Here is a 14,949-nt window from a genome sequence, read left to right as displayed (position 1 = left end):
TACTATACCTTTCTAATGTGAAGTTGTTGTCCCTGGCTCTCTTTCTCTCTCTTTCCCTCCTGATCTGTTCCTGTGCTTGTAAATACCGCCCCTCCCCCTCTGCCCAGCGTAAAGCACAAGGCTGCGTGCGGAGTGAAGCGAAAAAAAGTGCGAGAGAGAGGCTGAGAGAAGAAAAAAAACAAAAAAAACGGCTCCCGTCGTTCACGTCAAAGATCCGGCTGTAAGAGCCATTTCGTTCGTGACCGACCCATCACTAGACAGCCGTCGTCATGTTGCGGTGACGTAATCACACTTAAAATGCATACTTCAAGCGTGCAGACCGTGATTTGGGACACAGCCTATAAGTACACAAACACGAACGTAGCTCAGAGTGGCGGACACACTCGGCCTCGTTGGTCCAGCTGTGAGTCCGTTACCGTGAACTATGGAGCGGCAGATTTGTGCTGGAACTAAGCTGCTCACAGCTGATGTTAGCCAGGAAAACATTACACACTGACTTTAATGGAGAGACCGGAAATACAAACACACACAGTTTGTTGTGTGAAGAACTCAAACATGAGCTGAACAAACAGTAAAGTTCCTAAAGACAAACTGTTAAAGGAGGAAACAAAGCAAACTTACAGTTTCTTCACACACCAACAACAAGCTCCACTCCAAACCTGGACACTAAACAGGGACACACAGGTGAGCTGCTTCCTGGAAGGAGGCGGGACTCCACCTGAAACTCAGCACAGGTGGGAGGGGGGAGGCAGATTTTCACAATAAGACCACTTTGTTTTTGGAAGAGTTTAGTGTCACGCTGATGTTTGTGACTGTGTGACTTTGTCAGAAACCATCAGTAACTTGGTCTCTTTTCACTGTGTTTTTGTTTCTCTCTGAGCAGATTCAGGGATTATTAAAATATTAAAAGAACTTTTTAATCAGCGATAATTATCAACAAAATTATTAAGCTGTTTATCATTTGTACAGGATTCTCATGGAGTATAAATAAAGTTTTCACAGCCTGACAGAAACATTTAGAGGATTTTAAAAGGACCAAATTCAGTTCAGTTGATATATTTTTAGGCAGTTTTTAATACTTCAGCTGTTTTCTCCTCCCACCTTTTCAACAGACCCGAGGTAATCAGACATTTCTATCACAGCTGTTTCACAGACAGATGTAGGGCACTTCTTTATATAAATGCAGCTCAGAAAGAGGTGTGGAGATGATTTAAAGTGTTTTATTGTGCCGTTAAAGCTGTTTGTGCGATGCTCTGACCTCCTGTGAAAGCAGCTTTGAATGAAACAGCCAATCAGATCCATCAGAGAGAGCAGGAACATCAGGAGAGGACACACCAACAGTTTAGTCCTTTTACAGAAGAAAAGACCAGAGAAATGCCTGGACGTCTACACAAGACACATGTGGATGATCCAGGATCCTTTCAAGGTAAACACACACCCATCCAATATACATTCTGAAAAAAGAGCAATAATGATAATAAATAAAGAGAATTAAAGAGAACCATCAAATCCACTTTTTATCAAATTAAATATTCTCACATTTAAAGATTTGGTTGACCTCAGAACTGCAAAAAATGTGCAAAGCAGTGTTACGTCCCTCTCTTCTCATAGTGTCCTGTGTGACCTTGAAATCTCCAGCAACTACAGTCCAAACTCAGCTGTCTCTGTTTCTTCTCCGTTGATCATTTCGGTCTTTTCTTGTAGGTCAACTCCCAGCATGGCTGGTTTCCAGCTTGTGATCCATGTTCCATCAGTGGTGTTCATACATGCTGCTGCTTGACCCTTCAGTGTTATAGGTCAGTTGCACTGTCTTTTGCCTGCTGTTAACTCTTCAAGACCACGACATTCTGTCGGTCTTCATCAGGAGATTAATTGTCCTTTAAGCTTCTTCTCAGGGTGGGGACAAAGTGAGAGGTCAAGCTGTAAAATTTTAAGCCAAAGCCTGGCCTGTTTGTCATCCCAATTCTGTTTATCCTTTTGCCGCTGTACTCGAGTTTCCAGTTTGAGAGAAATCCACCTGTATTAACACACTAAACCATTCAATTAGTATTTCTTTTCTTAAAACATCCATTCGCTTCATCTGCCTAGATTTTACTCTCTCTCTCTCTGGGTGCACACTTTACACAGTCAGGCAGTTGCCTTTTATGAGCATGCAGATTTCCTGTCACCCACACTGCTTCCTATCACACACACAGCTACTCACACCCAGCAGCTGCAAAGCCATCTTCAGGTTATTTATGCACACACTCAGTCGCAATCAATCGCTCATCAATATGAATGTATAAAACCACTAACAATTATCCATAAAAACACACACAAACACCCTCAAGAAAATTCACTGTATTTAATTATTCATTTATAATCACCATGACAAATGCAATTCATATAAAGAACATGCCCTATAGGTGAAATTTCAATTCGCCTTTTATTATAATATGCCTTTTATCTAAATAAAAATTAAATTCCTACACCACATCCAGTGCTGAAATTCATACTTGATCACACCCTATATAATGATAAAATCAAATAGTAAATAAGTTCGTCAAACTCAACTGCTTCTATGTGATGAAACTAAAACAAAAACCACTTAAAATCTTACAAAATGCTGCTTCACACCACAAAAATGAAATAATTCACCCCCGTATTCATCACTCAACTCCTCCACTCAGACCAACCTCTCTTATTTTATATTTACAAAGACGTCTTATATTTACAACTGCAGAGATGGTCAGGCCTTTTAACACCTACACAATTTCGACAAATTTAAAATAACGGTCCAACCGATAAACTCCCTGAGTTTTTTGCGATCAATTTAACCAGTATTCGTCCCGGACGGTGGCCCAATTTCTAGTGCCCTAACTGAATTTAAAAGCGTCAACCAACCCAAACTTTGCCTTAAGCTCTATTTTTGGCATTTCACAGGCAAGGCTTTCCCCGAAGTTTTAAGTTAAGGTTTCACGCCCGAAACCCGGTTTCTGCTGGCCAAAAAAGCGCAGATCACCGTTCCAAACGGTAAGGAGACTCTAACTCCTAGCTTATTCCAGGATGCCCTGTACCCCACAGTTAAGCCACACTGAACTAACCCTCTTCACCAAGAGGTCAATGCCACGCGTCCGCGACAAGGAGGGAGCGTAACCTCCAGGCTATGCGCTTCTTAGCAGCCCAACTGCCGTTCTTGAAAAATTTATGGTACTTTGAAACAACAATCAACATCTCAGAAAAAATGTATGACTGTCACAGGTCCAACCTTATGACCAATGGGGACTTTAACCCACAAAATAACCAATTACCTATTATACTAAATTCACTTAGCATCCCAACTGCTTTTTCTTTACTCAGTACTGTCACTTACAAACTTTTATTATCCTTATTTCAACTCTCAAACTTCATGAAGCTTCCACCAAAATCAACACAGACATTTACCAGTGATTTAGTGAGTAGACTTTAATTTTCAATGTCCAATTTGGCACACTTTGGAAATCTCACCTGTACAGGTGAGATCAAGAAAAGTACATCAATACAAATGATTGTTTAAAAATAATAAATTGCAAGAATATAGGAAATCTTCCTCTGAGTGACTGGGTTGTCTCCTGTGCTCTATTGAAGCTTTGTCCTGATGTTTATGGAGGCCAGAGTAACCTAAGCTTAAAGTGTTTATTCAGATATTTGTCACATATGTCTGTGAAGGTTCTCAGTCATCCAGGTCATCGTAGTCAAAGGAGCTTGGAAAGAAAAGCGTCTGGACTTCTTTAAGTTGCTTGAAGATGTTTCACCTCTCATCCGAGAAGCTTCTTCAGTTCTAGGGTCACCCAGAGATTACGCAGTTGTTAACCACAGGGTGCTTAGTTTATGTAAACATGTAGTTTGTTGTTTTGTTTCCTATAATTTATAATCTCTTTCTGCTATTTGCACATTTTTACTGTAAATTTCTAAGTTAAATCTGTAAATTTTGTAATAACCTGTAAATTGTAAATACTGTAAAATCACTGTCATTTAATGGTCAGGCATTGCACAGCTACAAGCATTTCACCTCATGTCATACTGTCTATGGTTGTGTGTGTGACAAATAAAATTTGAATTTGAATTTGAATTTGATTTCAAGACACCCAAGGACACTGTACAATAGATAAAAACACATAATAGAACAATGACACAATGAAGAACAATAAAAACAAAAGCACAAGTTAAAACTAACAAACAATGGGTTCACGGTGAATATGCAGATTTGAACAGATGGGTTTTGAGTTGAGATTTAAACTGGGGGAGAGAACCAATGTTTCTTATATCTGGGGGTAGAGAGTTCCACAGCCTGGGAGCAGAGCAGCTGACAGCTGGATAGAAGAAGAAGATGAGCGGGCAGAAAGGGTAGTGCTTAACAGGTCAGAAAGGTAAAGAGTTGAGAGGTTATGAATGGCCTTGAAGGTAAGCAGAAGAAGTTGGTATATGATCTGTAATTTGACTGAAGAACAGGGGTGATGTGCTGGTAGGAGGGGGTTCTGGTGATAATGCGAGCAGCAGAGTTCTGAACCAGTTGAAGGTTATGGGGGGATTTTTGGGGGAGACCATGCAAAAGAGAATTGCAGTAGTCAATACGGGAGGTAACAATTCAATTCAATTTCATTTATATAGCACCAAATCACAGCAAAAGTCACCTCAAGGCACTTTATATTGTACAGTAGATACAGAGAAAAACCCAACAATCATATGACCCCCTATGAGCAAGCACTTTGGCGACAGTGGGAAGGAAAAACTCCCTTTTAACAGGAAGAAACCTCTGGCAGAACCAGGCTCAGGGAGGGGCGGGGCCATCTGCTGCGACCGGTTGGGGTGAGAGAAGGAAAACAGGATAGAGACTAGAGATAGATAGAGAAAGATAGGGCCTGAAAACTGAAGGCTCTCCCTCCCATTCTACTTTTAAATACTCTAGGAACAACAAGTAGGCCTGCAGTGCGAGAGCGAAGTGCTCTAATAGGGTGATATGGTACTACAAGGTCATTAAGATAAGATGGGGCCTGATTATTTAAGACCTTGTATGTGAGGAGCAGGATTTTGAATTCTGGATTTAACAGGAAGCCAATGAAGGGAAGCCAAAACAGGAGAAATCTGCTCTCTCTTTCTAGTCCCTGTCAGGACTCTTGCTGCAGCATTTTGGATTAGCTGAAGGCTTTTCAGGGAGTTTTTTGGACATCCTGATAATAATGAATTACAGTCGTCCAGCCTGGAAGTAATAAATGCATGAGCTAGTTTTTCAGCATCACTCTGAGACAGGATATTTCTAACTTTAGAGATGTTGCACAAATGGAAGAAAGCAGTCTTACATATTTGTTTAATATGTGCGTTGAAGGACATGTCCTGGTCAAAAATGACTCCAAGGTTCCTCACAGCGTTACTGGAGGCCAAGGTAATGCCATCCAGAGTAAGAATCTGGTTAGATACCATATTTCTAAGCTTTTCAGGGCCGAGTACAATAACCTCAGTTTGATCTGAATTAAGAAGCAGAAAGTTAGCGGCAATCCAGGTCTTTATGTCTTTAAGACATTCCTGCAGTTTGACTAATTGGTGTGTGTTATCTGGCTTCATGGACAGATAGAGCTGCGTGTCATCTGCATAGCAGTGTAAATGTATGCTATGTCTTCTAATGATGCTGCCTAAGGGAAGCATGTATAATGTAAACAGAATTGGTCCTAGCACTGAACCCTGTGGAACTCCATAATTAACCTCAGTGTGTGAAGAGGACTCTCCATTTACATGCACAAACTGGAGTCTATTAGAGAGATATGATACAAACCAACAAGACTATGGACAAGAATGGATGTAGACTGGGTGGAAAGAGAAGGACGTTATCTGTTAATGTTGGGTAGATGGAAATAGGCAGAACGGGTGAGATTATTAATGTGAGATTTGTAGGAAAGTGAGCTGTCTAGGATGAGAATGGTGAGACTGGAGTCAGCTCCAATTAGATGTTATAGTAGATGTTATTATTAACCAGGTGTGAATGAAGTTGAACTGCAACTACTTTTACTAGTATTTTAGAGATGAAGGGTAGATTCGAAATTGGACGGAGGTTGTTAAAGTTGTTAGGTTCTAGAGAAGGTTTTTTTCAGTATGGGAGTGACTGAAGCAATCTTGAATAAGGATGGAACGATACCGGTGGTGAGTGAAGAGTGGACAATAGCAGAGATGAGTGGGAGTAAAGAAGAGAGACAGGATTTCACAAGCCCTGTCGGCATAGGGTCAAGATGACATGTGGCAGGCTTTGATTTACATATAACCTATTTATTTTTTTTACTATTTAATTTGTAAAAATGTGTATACACACACACACACACACACACACACACACACACACACACACACACGTAGGAAAATATTTAGTATACACATCCAGAAATGCATACACTATTATATATTGTACATATATTTATTAGTTTCAGGTTGGCCATTCTTGTATTTTGCTCGTTTGTGTTGTTGTGTTTGCACATCTCTGCTGCTTGTGGGGCTCGCACACAAGAATTTCACTCGCATGTGCTGTGCCAGTGTGCCTGCACATGTGATGTGACAATAAAAGTGATTTGATTTGATTTGATTTGAACCTCAGAAATATCAGCTAAATCAGAAGGATGAACAGTGGAAAACGGCTCAAAATACCAATAAGGTTCTCGAGAGGGGGTAGACACAACATTTGAACTGAGTTGGTGGTGAATGTTTTTAATTTTTGTAGTCCAGAACAGCATCAGGGAGTTACATGTCTCAGAAGAATAGAAGTGTGGTGGTAAAGCGTTGGGGGGTTGAATAAGTTTGTTGAGAACCGAAAACAAAATCCTTGCGTGTCAGGGACCAAGCAGTAAAGCATAAAGGACACAGGTGTTTTAATTCAAAAAGGGGTTTTATTGACCCAAAAAATATGAAAATATATTTAACAAAGCCAAAACTTAAACAGGCAGACCAATAAAAGAGTTCAACTCAATAGACTAAACTCAAGATAATAGTTACCAAAACCTCAAACAAACATAACAACTGACCTGCTGAAATGACACACAAGGGAACTTAAATACTGGTTTAGCTAAACCAAATGACACACACGGGGGAAAACAAAATGGCTGCCATATAACCAACTAATACAAAACAATTAAATAATCATGAAACACCCCCCATGAACCACATGAAGCATGCTTCATGAACCACATGAAGCATGCTTCATGAACCACATGCTTCATGAAGCATGTGGTTCTGTCAAATTAGGCTGTCAGTGATACTTCAGCTCTCCCAGCCCTTTGCCACACCTTTTGCCAGACAGGAGGAGAAGCCAAACCCCAGGTAACTCAAAGAAAGAAAGATGTATTAATATAACATAAAACAGAACTTTGACTAGTGATGTGACGTTCTGTATCGAGGCTTCAAAGCTTGTGTCGAGTAATGGAGGGGGCGTTTCCGCGATGCGCATATCGAGGCTTGCTTCATTTATGGGAGGAGCTGAAAATGATGACGTCCGAAGCCTCGCTGCCCGGCTGTACCACGTGACTGGTTCATGAAGTGGTTCGAACTTTGCCGCGAGATATGACAGCGATATAAACCCCTCAGACTTCATTCAAAATGTAGGTGTTTGATGGAGAGTTGCGGTTAGTGAGAGTTTGGAGACAGTTTGGAGGTTTATGAGAGTGAGGAGAGAAAGTCAGGAGAGAATGGAGCCAGCTAAGAAGAGGAGGATGTCCTCCCCTGTGTGGGAACATTTTGATCTTATTCCTCCCAACAAGGTATGTAAATTTCTACAGAAGATGTATTTTCATAATACTGATGGTGCAATACAATTTATGTTAAGAAGCTTTACTTTTGTACAAGGTGAAGTGTTTGCTATGTGCCAGGGAGCTGGGATATAACAACAACACCTCATCCATGCTTAGGCACTACAGAGCTTTGCATGAGAATAAGGGGAACACCGATTGTGGAGCAAGACCAGGTGAGCCATCAAATGCCATGATAATAATATAGCATGCAGTAATGTTATTAAATGATATAACAATATTATACAACTGTAATAAGTTATGTGTGTGATATTTATATTTGTGCTTTGTTTTTGTTGTCTTTCCTCAGGAGAACAATCTCAAATAGATGAAGACCTGGTTAGCATGGTGATTGAGGACTCCCAGCCATTTAGCATTGTGGAGGACAGTGGATTTAAAAGATTTGTTAAATCATTAAATCCTAGCTATGTTCTCCCCACTAAAAAGGTCATAAAAGCAGTGAAAATTTAGTTTTTACAAAATAAAATGTGAACAGGCAGGACTGAGGCTCAAAGCCTCAGTGTGTAGCTGTCCATACCTCAACATTACAAAAGCACAACCACTGTCCACACCCCAACCACACCTCACCTCACAGTAAATGATCATTTCCATTTTAAGCATTTCCAAATGATCATTTCCATACTGCCAGTATAAATATACACAGTATACTGCCATAACTACAATATACATGTTTTACACACTCCTTTTGTTGTTGACATTTACAGGCCGTGTGCAAAAGGCCCCACTATTCAAAAGCATGCCAACTAATATTTTTACGTCCTGTAGGTGTCCTACTAGAGCAAATGAAGCTTCAAGACGCTTTGCACTGGGGTGAACCAATTGTATGAAAAGCTTCAGTGCTTCATGAAGCTTCATCTGCCCATCACTAACTTTGACCTTGCAAGGTTAATATGTGTGCACGCCATATAAACATTGGAAGGTGTGATGGAAAAATAAATACATTAAAGAAACAATATTGAACAATAAGTAGAATATTTTAAAGTAGTGACTGTAAATTAAACTAAAGTGAATCAACTGGTGGTGAGGTGTGGAGCTTACCATGTGTGGCATGCCATCACATTGCGTTACCCTCATAAGAACTGAAAATACCTGAGTAGAAACTTTGTTTGGCCTTTTTGATGGAGTCTTTATGCTGAAGTACATGGTTTTTGTAAATTTCTGCATCAACAGTTAAATCACATTTCTTATATCTATGCTCTAGCTGCCTAGCTTTGGCTTTTAATGCTCAGAGGTCAGAGGTAAACCAGGGACCAGAGCGAGCGAAGGAAACAGAGTTGTTACAGGAGCAAGTGAATCAAGGACATTGAGTAAAAAATTATTATAATATAACAACAAATCATCAGGAGTAGAATAGAAGTCCGGAATCTGAATATTGTCCAATCTGGTAGTAAGAATGTCCATATCAATGTTCTTGATATTGCGGAACGAGATGAGAGAGGTTGGTTTGGTAGAAGAGCAGCTGATAGTGAACAGCTACCTTGGCTGATTTTCATCCCCTATACTGACAGCACACTATCAAATATTTATACTAGACAGGAGAACGTTGGTATATATATTGAACTGAGTGAATTAATCTAAGCATTATCAGCTGAAATGCAACAAATCTCTGCTACACCTGATGTAACTTAACTCTAGCCATGAGCACCAGTCCAACACAGCACTTTACTAAACACTTTAAGGCTCATGTAGCCCCATTATTTTATATTGCACAGCTGCCACATGGTTTGTGTCACACATTTGTGTTTTGTTGCCACAGATGTGCATCGTAGTGTAAGGACAAGCTGCAAGCAGCGTTATGAGGGCCCTCGCACCCCCGGCGCGTCGAGCCATGCCCAACACCTAAAACCAGCACGTCCGATCTGATGTCACATTGATGGAATTCATGCATTTAACCACCAGCTAACATTTCAACTCATTCATTCATGATTAGTTAGTCGTTCCACTAGGTGGCGCTCTAACCATTATGTACAAATGGCATAACAAACATTTCCGAGCTCGAGTCTCATCACGCCTATGAGCTTTGGGAGAGATTGGACATTGTGTCTTTGAGTGACAGCAGATTACTGCTTTTTGGCGAGTGATTGAAACTCCACGTGCCGCCATGACAACCCCGTTTCCCTGAACGTAAAAACCTTCGCAATTTAACATCACAAAGGTCTTTAGATTCCACACACTGGAGATTGGTTCAATCTGATGAAATCCCTTGGAGGAGTTCGTCAAAGAACGGTGCCTGGAAAGAGGGGAAAATGTTGCCAAAATTGCACATTAATTTTAAAATGGCTGACTTCCTGTTGGATTTGGGATATTGCTCCAAGAGACTTTTTTGTACATCTTGATATCTCCTATAAGCTTACCAGGTTTCAGACTCATACATAAAACTCAGAGCTGGGGCTGATGTTTTGAAATTTTGTAGGGGGCGCTGTGGAGCCATTTTGAGCTATTCAATGAAAATAATCACATAACAACAAAGCCTTATGCACATTGGAGGTGTGCGCCAAATTTCAAGACTTTTTAAACTTTCCAAGCCCCTCAAAAGCCACTTCATTTTTCATGGTGAACAGCGTTGCCACCAGGGTGCGCCGTTCAGTTTAAAGTCACAATTTTCGCACTGCAGCATCATGAAGGACTGATGGTGATATTCACCGCTTTTGAGGTGGCCACGATGAACCTGTGAAAATCAGTACAACAAAGTGTAAGACATGACATTTCCTGTTCCCACTAGGTGGCGCTCTTCATATTCCTGACAATGGGCACATCAATCTGTTCAGGGCGGGTCTGACATCATGCCTGTAAAGTCTGGTACTAATCAGACTGGATTTCATGGAGTTATACTAATTTGTTTCTTCATGGCGTGACATCAAAGTTCGCCATGCTGCTGAGGTCACACCCTTTCGTGAAAAGTCACAGTTTTCACTGTAACCCAAGACCAACTCCTTACGCCTTTCCTGGAGAAATTTGAGGCTGCAGATGTCACCCATCACAATACTGTACCCCAAAGTGTAAAACATGACATTTCCTGTTCCCACTAGGTGGCGCTGTCCCTGATGTCAAATATGGCAGTTGAAATATGTTCAGGGGTGGAGCCTTATCATATGTGTGCTCTTTGGTCCAGATCGGACAATGTATGACAGAATGAGAGGCAATAAGATTTTCATGGCGAGTCATCGAAATTCGCCATGGCGCCACGGCCTCATGGTATTGTGAAAACTCAAAAGCTCCGCAATTTAACATGGCACAAGGGTGTAGTTGACACTGTCCAAATTTGAAGTTTATAGGACCAAATCCCAAGGAGGAGTTCGTTAAAGTACAAGGCATGGAAACGGTAAAATCAGAGCCAAAATGTGACCTTCAATCCAAAATGGCGGACTTCCTGTTGGGTTTAGGACATTGCCATAATAGACCTTTTTGTTCGACTCTGAACGTTATATAGGTGTACCGACTTTCAAACATGTAGGTCATACCCATACCGGGGGCTCGCGTTTTTCATTTTTCTAGGTGGCGCTACTGAGCTAATTTTCCCTGGCCATGTCTGAGAACATTAAAATACGTAAATTTTCACCAGACCTGACGCGTGTGCAAAATTTCATGAGTTTTTGAGCATGTTTAGGCCCTCAAAAGGCCAATTCATTTGCCGAAATAATAATAATAATTAAAGCTGCAAGCAGCGTTACGAGGGCCCTCGCACCCCCGGCGCGTCGAGCCAAGCCCAACACCTAAAACCAGCACGTCCGATCTGATGTCACATTGATGGAATTCATGCATTTAACCACCAGCTAACATTTCAACTCATTCATTCATGATTAGTTAGTCGTTCCACTAGGTGGCGCTCTAACCATTATGTACAAATGGCATAACAAACATTTCCGAGCTCGAGTCTTATCACACCTGAGACGTTTGGGAGAGATTGGACATTGTGTTTTTGAGTGACAGCAGATTACTGCTTTTTGGCGAGTGATTCAAACTCTAAGTGCCACCATAACCACCCCGTTTCACTGAACGTAAAAAGCTTCGCAATTTAACATCACAAAGGTCTTTAGATTCCACACACTGGAGATTGGTTCAATATGATGAAATCCCTTGGAGAAGTTCGTCAAAGAACGGTGCCTGAAAAGAGGGCAAAATGTTGCCAAAATTACACATTAATTTTAAAATGGCTGACTTCCTGTTGGATTTGGGATATTGCACCAAGAGACTTTTTTGTACATCTTGATATCTCCTATAAGCTTACCAGGTTTCAGAATCATACATAGAACACAGAGCAGGGGCTGTGGTTTTGAAATTTTGTAGGGGGCGCTGTGGAGCAATTTCGCGCTATTCAATGAAAATGATCACATGCCAACAAAGCCTTCATCCATTTGGAGGTGTGTGCCAAATTTCAAGCCTCTATAAACTTGCCAAGACCCTCAAAAGCCACTTCATCTTTCATGTTGAACAGCGTTGCCACCAGGGTGCGCCGTTCAGTTTAAACTCACAATTTTTGCACTGAAGCATCACGAGGGACTGATGGTGATATTCACCGCTTTTGAGGTGGCCAAGATGAACCTGTGAAAATCAGTACAACAAAATTAAAGCCATGACATTTCCTGTTGCCACTAGGTGGCGCTGTCCGTATTTCCGACAATGGGCACATCAATCTGTTCAGGGCGGGTCTGACATCATGCCTGTAAAGTCTGGTACTGATCAGACTGGATTTCATTGAGTTATACTAATTTGTTTCTTCATGGCGTGACATCAAAGTTCGCCACGCCGCTGGGGTCACACCCTTTTGCGAAAAGTCACAGTTTTCACTGTAACCCAAGACCAACTCCTTAAGGCTTTCCTGGAGAAATTTGAGGCTGCAGATGTCACCCATCACTATACTGTACCCCAAAGTGTAAAACATGACATTTCTTGTTCCCACTAGGTGGCGCTGTCCTTGATGTCAAATATGGCAGTTGAAATATGTTCAGGGGTGGAGCCTTATCATATGTGTGCTCTTTGGTCCAGATCGGAACATGTATGACAGAATGAGAGCCAATAAGATTTTCATGGCGAGTCATCAAAATTCGCCATGGCGCCACGGCCTCATACTATTGTGAAAACTCAAAAGCTCCGCAATTTAACATGGCACAAGGGTGTAGTTGACACTGTCCAAATTTGAAGTTTATAGGACCAAATCCCAAGGAGGAGTTCGTTAAAGTACAAGGCATGGAAACGGTAAAATCAGACCCAAAATGTCACATTCAATCCAAAATGGCGGACTTCCTGTTGGGTTTAGGACATTGCCATAATAGACTTTTTTGTTCGACTCTCAACGTTATATAGGTGTACCGACTTTCAAATATGTAGGTCATACCCATACCGGGGGCTCGCATTTTTCATTTTTCTAGGTGGCGCTACTGAGCTAATTTTCCCTGGCCATGTCTGAGAACATTAAAATACGTAAATTTTCACCAGACCTGACGCGTGTGCAAAATTTCATGAGTTTTCGAGCATGTTTAGGCCCTCAAAAGGCCAATTCATTTGCCGGAATAATAATAATAATAATTAAAGCTGCAAGCAGCGTTAGGAGGGCCCTCGCACCCCCGGCGTGTCGAGCCATGCCCAACACCTGAAACCAGCACGTCCGATCTGATGTCACATTGATGGAATTCATGCATTCAACCACCAGCTAACATTTCATCTCATTCAATCATCATTATAGTCGTCCCACTAGGTGGCGCTCTAACCATTACTGACAAATGGCATAACAAACATTTCCTAGCTCGAGTCTCATCACGCCTGCGACCTTTGGGACATATTGGACATTTTGATTTTGAGTGACAGCAGATTACTGCTTTTTGGCGAGTGATTGAAACTCCACGTGCCGCCATGACCACCCCGTTTCCTTGAACGTAAAAAGCTTCGCAATTTAACATCACAAAGGTCTTTAGATTCCACACACTGGAGAATGGTTCAATATGATGAAATCCCTTGGAGGAGTTCGTCAAAGTATGAAGCCTGAAAAGAGGGGAAAATGTTGCCAAAATTACACATTAATTTTAAAATGGCTGACTTCCTGTTGGATTTGGGATATTGCTCCAAGAGACTTTTTTGTACATCTTGATATTTTCCATAAGCTTACCAGGTTTCAGACTCATAGATGAAACACAGAGCTGGGGCTGATGTTTTGAAATTTTGTAGGGGGCGCTGTGGAGCAATTTCGCGCTATTCAATGAAAATGATCACATGACAACAAAGCCTACATCCATTTGGAGGTGTGTGCCAAATTTCAAGCCTCTATAAACTTTCCAAGCCCCTCAAAAGCCACTTCATCTTTCATGGTGAACCGCGTTGCCACCAGGGTGCGCCGTTCAGTTTAAAGTCACAATTTTTGCACTGAAGCATCACGAGGGACTGATGTTGATATTCATCGCTTTTGAGGTGGCCACGATGAACCTGTGAAAATCAGTACAACAAAATTAAAGCCATGACATTTCCTGTGGCCACTAGGTGGCGCTGTCCGTATTTCCGACAATGGGCACATCAATCTGTTCAGGGCGGGTCTGACATCATGCCTGTAAAGTCTGGTACTGATCAGACTGGATTTCATTGAGTTATACTAATTTCTTTCTTCATGGCGTGACATCAAAGTTCGCCATGCTGCTGGGGTCACACCCTTTTGCGAAAACTCACAGTTTTCACTGTAACCCAAGACCAACTCCTTAAGGCTTTCCTGGAGAAATTTGAGGCTGCAGATGTCACCCATCACTATACTGTACCCCAAAGTGTAAAACATGACATTTCCTGTTCCCACTAGGTGGCGCTGTCCTTGATGTCAAATATGGCAGTTGAAATATGTTCAGGGGTGGAGCCTTATCATATGTGTTCACTTTGGTCCAGATCGGAACATGTATGACAGAATGAGAGGCAATAAGATTTTCATGGCGAGTCATCGAAATTCGCCATGGCGCCACGGCCTCATAGTATTGTGAAAACTCAAAAGCTCCGCAATTTAACATGGCACAAGGGTGTAGTTGACACTGTCCAAATTTGAAGTTTATAGGACCAAATCCCAAGGAGGAGTTCGTTAAAGTACAAGGCATGGAAACGGTAAAATCAGAGCCAAAATGTCACCTTCAATCCAAAATGGCGGACTTCCTGTTGGGTTTGCGTCAATGGGCCCACA

At 41.5% G+C, this 14,949-nt stretch overlaps 1 protein-coding gene across 1 annotated transcript in view; it reads right to left on the bottom strand.

The window, feature by feature from the left end:
* LOC146672837 (NACHT, LRR and PYD domains-containing protein 3-like) overlaps positions 1-656 on the bottom strand; it is a 64,589-nt gene extending 63,933 nt beyond the window's left edge. Inside the window, exon 1 of the mRNA XM_085388841.1 lies at positions 622-656. The gene's annotated coding sequence lies outside the window, so the exon portion shown is untranslated. The remainder of the gene's footprint in view (positions 1-621) is intronic.
* Between the last annotated feature and the right edge of the window lie 14,293 nt (positions 657-14,949).

This window comes from Rhamphochromis longiceps, linkage group LG3, assembly GCF_057381845.1.
Source record: "Rhamphochromis longiceps isolate RC_006_pf linkage group LG3, R_longiceps_female_GT1.1, whole genome shotgun sequence".
Lineage (NCBI taxonomy): Eukaryota > Metazoa > Chordata > Actinopteri > Cichliformes > Cichlidae > Rhamphochromis > Rhamphochromis longiceps.
This window is presented reverse-complemented; position numbering and strand designations above follow the sequence as displayed.